The following is a 10420-nucleotide window of genomic DNA, read 5'->3' as shown; positions in this document are numbered from 1 at the left end:
ACGTGCGGGCACGTATACTAGTTCACTATAATAGAAATATATTTAGAGCAACTTTTAGATATAGCAAACACAAAATTTATATTTGTATGGTATAACAAAGTTTGCATAATTGCGCTCCATAACAAAAATATATATGTATAATTCGCTATACATATACAAAAAAAAATAGTTGTATAATTCGCTATACATATACAAAGAAAGCAATTGTATAATTCACTATACATATACAAAAGAAAGCGATTGTATACAAAAGATCAATTGCATAATTTGTGTATGTATAAAACGAGAAAGAGAGAAAGGCAAAAGAAAACTGGGCAGAGAAATATTTGTATTGTATAATTATAAGTGCATAGGACGAAGATATATGTATTTCCATGTGTATATACAATTTTCTCTCCCTTTATACAAACATAAGCGCAATTTATACATTTCGTTTCTGTTTGTATAAGCGAAAGAGGCGAGGGTGGCGAGCAAGATTTGGGAGAGTGGTGAGCGAGATCTGGAAGAGGGGAACAAAAGTATATGTATATATACAATTTTCTCTCGCTTTATACAAACACAAACACATTTTATACATTTGTGTTTGTATAAAAGCGAGAGAGGCGAGTGAGACTGCCACCAAACGAGAGTGGCGAGCGAGATTCCACCAGGGAGAGTGACGAAAATAGCAATAGTTTACTATAGGGTACAATTAAATCAAAGTATATTTATAGCAGTTAATTTGAATTAATAGTTTGCTATTATATATAATTTTCTCATATATTTATGACAACACGAAATATATTTGGTCCATTGTTCTTTTCTTAAAAAAAGTAGTACTCCTTTGTTTTAGAAAACAATGGTCATAAATTTTTTTAATTAATTTATATTACATTTTGAAACTTTAATGGACCCCAAGTAAATTATAAAGAATAGGGATTGCAGTTGGAGAAGTCGTCGTTATTGATCCACAAGTTGAAGTTTGTGGGCGATCAGAATTCAGAAATGGGTAATTAATTGAATCTCCAGGATCTTACGTCGTATTAGGGTAAGTTTACTTCTTTTTCAGTCTGGATTGGATTGGATTGGTGTTTCTTTTTAATCTGTTCGATGAAGTAGTAGTGGAAATTTGAACAGGAGCGCAACTTTGGTTGTATTAGAATTTAGACCTAATATGAAATTGCAACCACTGCATTAGTATTAGTAATCCTGCTCCGGCTGCTGTTCAAGTTGATGATTTAAAAAGAAATTCAACTCTTATTGCTAATGCCCTTTCTTCCTAAAAGAGATATCCTCCCTCTCTCCAGCATGCTAGATTGACTACCACTTAATGAATATTTTTCATAACCGACTTGTCTAGTTTGCAATGTAAAAAAATGTCCATTAACATCTTGAGCAAACTTGGTTATAAAATTATCATGAATCAAAACTACTTTTTTTCCCCAATAACCATGCAGCTTTATATGAAAGCTTATCATGAATCACCTAGATTGTTCAATTCCTTTTTAAGTTAATTTATCTGAAAACTTCTTCCCCTGCCTGTGCCCTTCCCAGATTGTACAATCCTTTCTATTTGACCTCCCTTTAAACTGTTCCAAGACAATATAAAACTCTGTTACTCAGTAATTTAATAGTTTTCTGAAGCTTAGATTCAGTGAAAAGGAAATAAAAGACTGTGTTATGGCATGTGCTAGGGATAAAGCACCTTGGCCTGACGATTGGTTACACCATGACATTTTTCATAGCTTGTTGGGATGTGGTCAGTAAAGAAGTAGTTGCATCAGTACAAAACTTCCATGCATAGAGCTTTTTTTTAAAAAAGTTTCAACGCGACCTCTGATACCACAAAAGATTGGGGCAAAGGAGTTGAAGGACTTCAGACCCATAAGTCTAGTAGGCAGCATTTACAAGATTCTATCAAAAATTCTATCTGAAAAGCTCAAGAAAGTAGTCTCCAAGCTGGTGGATGCTCAACAATTGGCCTTTATAAAAACTAGATAGATCATGGATGCAATTTTGATTGCAAATGAGAGTGTGGATGTCAGAAAGATCAGCAAGGTCCCAGGGATCCCATGTAAGTTTGAAAAAGCCTACGACCACCTTCACTGGGGATTCCTCTGGAAGACTTTGGAGGGTATGGGTTTTGGTGAAAAATGGATAAAATGGATGATATTCTGCATCACAACTGTGAAGTTTTCCATTCTGATAAATGGATCTCCTTTTGGATTCTTCTCATCTCAGAGAGGATCAAGACAAGGGGAACCCCCTATTCCCTTTCTCTTTATTCTGGTAATGGAAGGACTACATGACATGCTTAGAACAACTCAAATAAAAGGATGGATAAGAGGTTTCAATGCCAACATAAATGATAGACAGGGCCTGTCCATATCACATTTACAATATGCTGATGACTCCCTGACTTTTTGTGATGCAGAGAGCTTCCAACTAAAGTATTTAAGAATTATCTTGATATTGTTTGAAGCCATCTCAGGGTTACACATTAACTGGGGGAAAAGCTTCATTTACCTGGTTAATAAGATGCCCAACATAAATGTGTTAGCAAAATTTTGGGGGAGAAAAATAGAAGAACTTCCCACACTGTACCGTGGTATGCCCTTGGAGGATAAGAGCAAGTCAAAAGGCATTTCGAATAATATTATGGAGAAATGTGAGAAGAAGCTAGTGAATTGAAAAGACAAATATTTGTCTCTAGGCGGAAGAGTTACACTCATCAACAGTGTGTTGGATGCCATGCCTAAATACATGATCTGTTTTCCCAATGCCTGCAAATGTGATTGATAGAATGGATACCACTAGGAGAAATTTTTTGTGGCAAGGGAACTGTGTTCCTAATGATCACAAATTTTATCTTGTAAAGTGGGATGAAGTCATTCAAAGCAAAAAAGAAGGGGTTTGGGGATAAGGAACCTAAAGCTGTTGAATTGGAGCCTTCTGATGAAATGGCTATTGAGATTTGCATCACAGGAACAAGCTTTGTTGAAGGACACAATCAAGGCTAGGTTTGGAATGGAGAACAAATGGACTACATACATGCCCACACAACCTTATGCGACTGGAGTATGGAGGTCTATTAGAAGTCAGTGGATCAGTTTTGCTAACAGTTGTAAAATCAAGTAGGAAATGGGGAAAACACTGTTCTGGGAAGATGTGTGGGTTGGACATGAAACTTTGAAGAACAAGTATCCTGTCTTGTTCAACCTGAGCCTTCAAAAGGTATCCACAATTAGAGAAATGAAAGACAATCAGAGATGGGATCTCAGGTTTAGGAGACACTTGGATGACTGAGAAATTAACAAAGTGGCTGAACTACTCAATACTCTGGAGCAATACACATATTTAACTCTCAATGAGGACAATCTTTTGGCTACCAGACAAACATGGCAGATTTTCATTTGGTTCAACTTACAAGAAATCGCAGAGATCAGTCTCACAAAGTGGTGGCTGGCCCTGGTAGATGATCTGGAAAGTCAAGATACCCTTCAAGGTAGCATGTTTTACTTGGTTACTAGCCAAACAGACCACACTCACCCAGGACAACCTTAAGAAAAGAGGTCGTCAAATTTGCTCTAGGTGCTCTTTTTGTGAATGTGAGATTGAGACAATAAACCATCTCTTTCTACATTTTAGAGAGACTGTGAAGTTATGGCAGTTTTTTATTAATTAAAGATGCATAAGCTAGACTATGCCAAGGAGCATCAAAGAGGCTCTAGCTTGCTGGAATAGAAATGGGAATCAGTCAGGTTACAAGGAGAGATGGAAGATTGTCCCAGCATGCATTTGGTGGACTATATGGATGGAAAGGAACCAGAGATGTTCCGAAAACAGGAGTTGCTTTTTGTAGAAACTAAAAATGAACTGTCTAGTCCTTTTTTTGTTGGTGTAAACACGAATATCCTCAAGAAGAAGAGGATATTCCTAATATTTTAGATTATTTATGAAGCATTAGTAGGGTCACTTCTCCCTCTGTAATTTTGCTGTAAGTATTACTGGAATACTTTCTGGGTATTCCTTTTGTTCATAATGCAAATTACTTTTTTCAAAAAAGATTCCATCCCTGATTTGCCCAAATCTCTCCAAGTGTTGCTTCTTACTAAAAAGTTGATTCAAAGATTATTGATCGAGCCACTTATCTTTCTAAAAGGATATTTTCATACCATTCCCAACTCTGAATGTGGACTTGTTCATGATTTGAGGTCATAAATTCGTGATAGACTTTCAGTGACCGACCCATATGACAATTCAAGCATTTGTTGTCCATTTCCGTTCCATCCCATATTTATCTTTTAGCACATCTTTCCATAGTGAATGTTCTTCGACTGCAAATTCTATAACCATTTCAACATCAATCTTTGATCCTGGACTCTCAACTTCTTGATTCCAAGACCTCCTTACTTCTTATTGACTGCAAGAGAAGCCCATTTAATCAAATGGATTCTTTTCTTCTCATAGTTGCCTGGCCAAATGAAGTTTCTTTTTAGTGCATCTAATCTCTGCATTTCTTTATAGGGGGGATAGGAATAAAGACATCATATAGGTACGCAATGCATCCAACACAAAATTAACCAGAATAAGTCTACTCCCACCCCACCTTCCTGAAAGTAAGATATTGATTCTTTCAATTTGTTAGCTTCCTTCTAGATTTTCCTAAAACATCATTCATTTCCCTTAAGACTTACTTTTGGCTCCCAATGACATTCTCAAATAAACTATTGGTAATTCCCCTATGCTTCCTCCAAAAATCACATCCATGTTGTGGATCTCATATACATAGTTAATTGGATACACAAAGCTTTTGTTCCAATTAATATGTAATCCAAATGTGGCTTCAAATAGAATGAAGATCACCATCAACATCTGTAGTTGATTTTTGTTAGATTCACAAAACACCAATATATCATTTGTTTAAGGGAAAAGGGCATATACCCCTCAACTTTGCAATTTAGAATTGATATACCCCTCGTTATAAAAGTGGTTCATATATACCCCTACCATTATACAAATGGCCCATATGTGCTCTTTTGGTCTAATGGAAGTGAACATTTTTTTTATTTTTTTTAATTATTTTAATTATTTTTAAAAAAAATCTATTAAGGGGTATATTAATAAATTACAATCTAGTCCCAAAAAAAATTGTTTCAATTTTTTCTCTTTTGCCATTCATACTTCTTTCTTTTGATTTCTCATATTTTTACTATAATTCGAAAGAAAAAATAAACGAAATAAGAATAAAAACCTAAATAATACAACAATAAAAACCTAAGTCTCTGGATTATCAATAAAATAATTCCCTTTGACAATACTACAATATTTTTTCTTTCAAAGTTTTTCTCTATTATTTTCTTAATTTCTTTATTAAAAAACCAACAAATTGCTACTTTTATAACAGAGGTATATTAGCTCTAAATTGCAAAATTGAGGGTATATTAGGCCTTTTCCCTTCGTTTATTGAAGATAAGAAATCATCATACTAGTGCCAACCTTGGAACTAACTTTAAATCCCTTGATCCAGTTATTTATTTGAGCAATCTTCAACATGTCATTAAGACCTTCCATAGTAATGACAAAAAGAAAGGGACAACAGATCCCCTGCCTCAAACCTCTTCGGGAAGGAAAAACACCTACTGGTGAGTCATGAACAAGGATTGAGAATATGACTGTGCTAATGCAAAATATGATTCAATTAATTCATTTGTAGATAAGATGAGAGAGGCGATATTGAGATGGTTTGAACATGTGAAGAGGAGATGTGTGGATGCACCAGTGGGGAGGTGCGAGAGGTTGGTTATATAGGGTACGAGGAGAGGCAGTGGTAGACTGAAAAATTACTGGGCAGAGGTGATAAGATAGGATTTGACTCATCTTCGGTAATGGACATGACCTTAGATAAAAGGGTGTGGTAGACGCGTATATGGTAGAAGGTTAGTAGGTAGTGTAGTGTTGTCTTGCTTAGGGTGATTGGTGTTTCCCATTATACTAGTTGTCTTACTGTAGTTCTTGTTTTTGATATCGATCATTATTTATTATTGTTTTTAATACTTTATCGCTGAATTGAGTTTCGATTATTGCACTGTTTTGTTGTAGTTGTTGCTTTCCTCTTATAGACTTTGCACAGTTTCTTTGTGACTCGCTATATTTTCTTCGTTGTATATGAAATTGCTGCATTTGAGCTGATGACCTTTTGGAAACAGCTTCTGTACCTCCACAAGGTAGTGGTAAGGTCTGCGTACATTCTACCCTCCCCAGATCCCACTTGTGGGATTTCATTGGGTATGTTGTTGTTGTTGTCTCCAAAGCCCATCTGAAAAAAGATTCCTAGTAAGAAGCTCTAGTTTGAGTGGTCATGTGCCTTCTCAATAGCTAGCTTGCATAAAATCCCAAGTTCTTTGCTCTTTGTTCTTGTATCTACACATTCCCTTGCAATTAGAATAGCATCCATTTTTTGCTTGCCTCTGATGAAGGCCATCTGTTGACCATCCACCATTTTGTGCATCATTTTCTTCGAAGAACTTCTACTCCAACTACGAACTCCCTGATAGAGTAGGGAATATTAGAGGTTTCTTCTGGAATGCTGCCGACCACAGTGCTGCATAGAAGTTCATTTTGTGTTTGACTAGTTCCTCCAGAAATACATATAATACCTCTTTTTTCTGTACAACAACCACATTAACTTCTTTGGATGTCCATTTAATCCTTGTGACAGTGTCCAAGTAAGGAAGATCTTCCTTTATTTCTTTGGACAAATCTATAACTTGCTTCTAGACTTTGTAGTTAGTGTATCTTTCAATCTTAACAACAATATCCATCCAGCCCATAGTCAATTCCATTTCAGGAACAATAATAATTGATCTCCTCATACCTTGAATGCTGATGATGATCATATAACGTCCATGTTTGTTGTAGTTTCTCGAGCAGAAGAGTTTTCTTCTAAGAAGTGATCACAAAACTTCCATCTTTTGACGTAGTTTCCTTTAACCTTCGAGGCCTCCTAGAGAGTATCACACAACCACACCATCATCCTCTGGCTAAAAGTAGTTCTTCTGATCAGATTTCTTCCACATTCCGTCTATTGTTACCATCTCCAACTCTGGTTTCACTTCTAATAATATCATATAACTCAATTCACACTACAAAATAGATTGTGTCAATCATCATTACTGGGTTAAACAGAATTTACTTGAATACCTGTAACTGTTATAATTCCGGCCAATGACTGCAAAAGTTCCCCCTTGAGAATTGTCTAAAATGATAAAAGGAATTTTTCTAAAACAGGTGCCTGAGAGCATTTCACTAAAGCTTCAGTGATTAGTTCAATCAAATTTTTAATTTTGGCACTAGAGGAGCTTTGCCCAGAGTATTATGGCAGCAACTAGCAGGCCAGTTCATATGTGTTTCTTTTTTTGTTGTTCTATTCTATAAGGATGAAAAAGGAATTAATTTTTTTTCTGGAGGAATTAGAATAATGATCCTTTTTTGCTATCTTAATGGTTCTACTTCTTGTGCTTAGATTGTAGAAAGTCTGAGTTGACTTCATGGAGGGAGTTGAAGTTGATGGTGGAGATGCAGTTCAATCACCACTAGCTAAGTGGAAAAATGAAGTTTCTAGGACATTTCGCTACTATTTGGATAGGTCTGCTCCTTATACATTCCGCAGGTGGCTCGGAACACTGGCAGCTTCTTCAATATATATATTGCGTGTTTACTATGGTCGTGGATTTTTATGTCATCTCATATGGCGTAGGAACCTATATTTTGAATTTGTTGATTGGATTTCTGTCACCAAAGGAGGATCCTGAGCTGGAAGCTCCAGATGGTGCTTCTTTACCGCCTAAGGACAATGATGAATTTAGGCCTTTTGTTCGTCGGTTGCCTGAGTTTTTGTTCTGGTGAGATCATTATAACACTGATTATACCTATTCGCAGCAATTTACTTAGTTGATTAGGCTTTGCATCTCTCTTTGAAGTAGTGCTCTTTGACTCATTTCATGGTATAATTGCACAATGTAATGTGGTGATCATCTTTACACGTGTTAGACTGCAAAGATTCTGAGATTTTAACTCGAAATTTGATGTTTGTGGCTAACAACTTATCATGATTTCGTCTGGCAATGTAGTGAATATGCATTCTTGTGCAATACAAGGAGTTGTCTTTTGTGCTTAGTGAGTGTCATGGATTAGCTTGTGACTGAGCAGACTATTATTTTTTTCCCAAAACATGATAAATTATTTGGTCTTGCTAGTTAGTATGATATAAGGACTAGTCTAGTATGAGGTCACACTTTGAAGACTTCCTAGTGTGCCAGGTAGCTACTTTTGCCCCATCTAAGCTGAAGCATAAGAATCTATGATTTGTGTCCAGCATGTGATAACAGCCGGTAACACATGTCTTTTTTTGTTCACTTCATCTAATCATGAGGTAGCATAACACAGGATAGGCATTGATGATTCCTAATTAAATTGGGGAAGAATGTCGGATTACCTGTGTTAACTGATGTAGATGTTCAGTGATAGAAAAATTGGCCCATGAAAAAATGACCCATCAAACCCGCTCAAGTTTGACCTGCGCAGCTATAAACTCGCCCATTATGACCCACCCAATTCGCCCATCTAAAGTCATGTGGTTAATATGCTGTCCAAATTGATCCACGAGAAACTTTGTCGAACTATCCCTTTTTTTTTTAGATATGCTATAAAAAATCATAATTAAGAAAAAAAATAGTTAGGTGATTAAACAAATTAGTAGAAAAACAAATAAAGAAATTAAAAACTTTTAGCAAAAGTTTGGCAGGTTGGGCTATGACCCATTGTTTAGCCCCATTTATTTAACCATTGGGCATGTCAATGATCCAACCGTTTATTAACTTAGTCCATTTTGACTCGCTCAAACTCCCATTTGGCAACTTATACCCCTATAAATGTTCTATTTGTTGCATGTGTGGAGTTCCTTTCTTTTTCCCTGGTTGGTCAGTGAGGAGTGAGATTTCATAAAGCTAATCCAACTTGTTTGGGACTGAGGCATTGTTATTGTTGTTGTTGTTTGTATTCATCACAATCCCTTCCCTAAATGAAATTTCTTTTCATATTTACCAATGGTTTCAGGTATGCAACAACAAAAGCTTTCATTGTAGCCTTCTTGATGACCTTCTGTTCTATATTTGATGTCCCAGTATTCTGGCCAATATTGTTATGCTACTGGATTTTTCTCTTTGTCCTCACTATGAAGCGTCAGATCACACACGTGATTCGATACAAGTATGATCCATTCAGGAAGAAGGTAAATAGCTTTTCACTCTAATGGGATTTATGTGAGAGTATTTTGTGCTGTTTTTCTTTGTTATCTCATTGTTTCTATCTTTAGCTACGATATGGATAAGCTAAAGATATCTCAAGCTTTTCCTTTGAATGGAATTTATCTCAAATTTCCTGTATAATACAATAATCTTCATGGAATTTGCAGAAGTATTCTGGGAGTAAATCTGATTGAAGCAATAGTAGCTTAACGGGGACTAGTTGTCAGGACCGATGCTGGAATCTTTTCAAGGGTAGTAAATGTCCCTTCCTTTGTTCTGAGGAACTCGTGTAAATATTCGTCTTCTTGAAAATGTATCACATGCATATGTAAATGACTTGTTGCAAATGTATAGAGTTAGCATGAACTCTTTTGTTGTTTCCTTTTGTTTTTCTTCCAAGGATTCAGGTATTCTGGTAGGATTAAAAAAACTCTGTTATTTTCTCCCTTGACAGTTTAGGGCTTATGATCCTCTGTTTTTCTGTGGATTGGCCTCCAATCTTGGTTCTGTAGATCAAAAGTGCATGAGCAGGAAATAACAGTTTTGTTGTTAGAATTAACTATCCAATTGTATTGCATCTGTTGCTGTCATTATTATGTATGTGGTTATCATTATAGAAAATTTTAATTGTGATATATCTATGCATGCCTCAAGCAAGTTTTTGTGATGAAGTCTACTTAGATTCTTACAGGTTGATAAATGCGTCGCAAGGCCGACAACTACTTACCAAGGAATAATTTAATAGCTCTTCACTGTAATTATTATAGGTGTAATAACACCGTAGTTGCATGTAGTGGTAGTTAATTATTTTAAAATTAGTGGGATCAGTTTAAAATTTATGTCTTTTTAATTTTGAATTACATTAAGGGCAGTAGTGATTCCTAAATTATAGATAATTGATTAAAATAGGATATATATACATTTTTAAAAAACAAATACACGTGTATTATTTTAAAATATCTTTCCACAACCACCATATTATTATTATTATTAACAATAATAATAATAACAAGAATAAGAAGAATAAGAAGAAGAAGAAGAAGAAGAAGAAGAAGAAGAAGAAGGAGAAGGAGAAGGAGAAGGAGGAGGAGGAGGAGGAGGATAAAAAGAAGAAAGAAGAAGAAGAAGAAGAA

The 10420-nt window shown here is 35.6% G+C and overlaps 1 pseudogene; it reads left to right on the top strand.

The window, feature by feature from the left end:
• The first annotated feature begins 871 nt into the window (after positions 1-871).
• Positions 872-9842, top strand: LOC125876206 (protein RER1B-like; annotated as a pseudogene).
• The last annotated feature ends 578 nt before the right edge of the window (positions 9843-10420 follow it).

Source organism: Solanum stenotomum, chromosome 9 (assembly GCF_019186545.1).
Source record: "Solanum stenotomum isolate F172 chromosome 9, ASM1918654v1, whole genome shotgun sequence".
Lineage (NCBI taxonomy): Eukaryota > Viridiplantae > Streptophyta > Magnoliopsida > Solanales > Solanaceae > Solanum > Solanum stenotomum.
The sequence above is the reverse complement of the archived record's forward strand: the minus strand, read 5'-3'. Positions and strand labels throughout refer to the sequence as shown.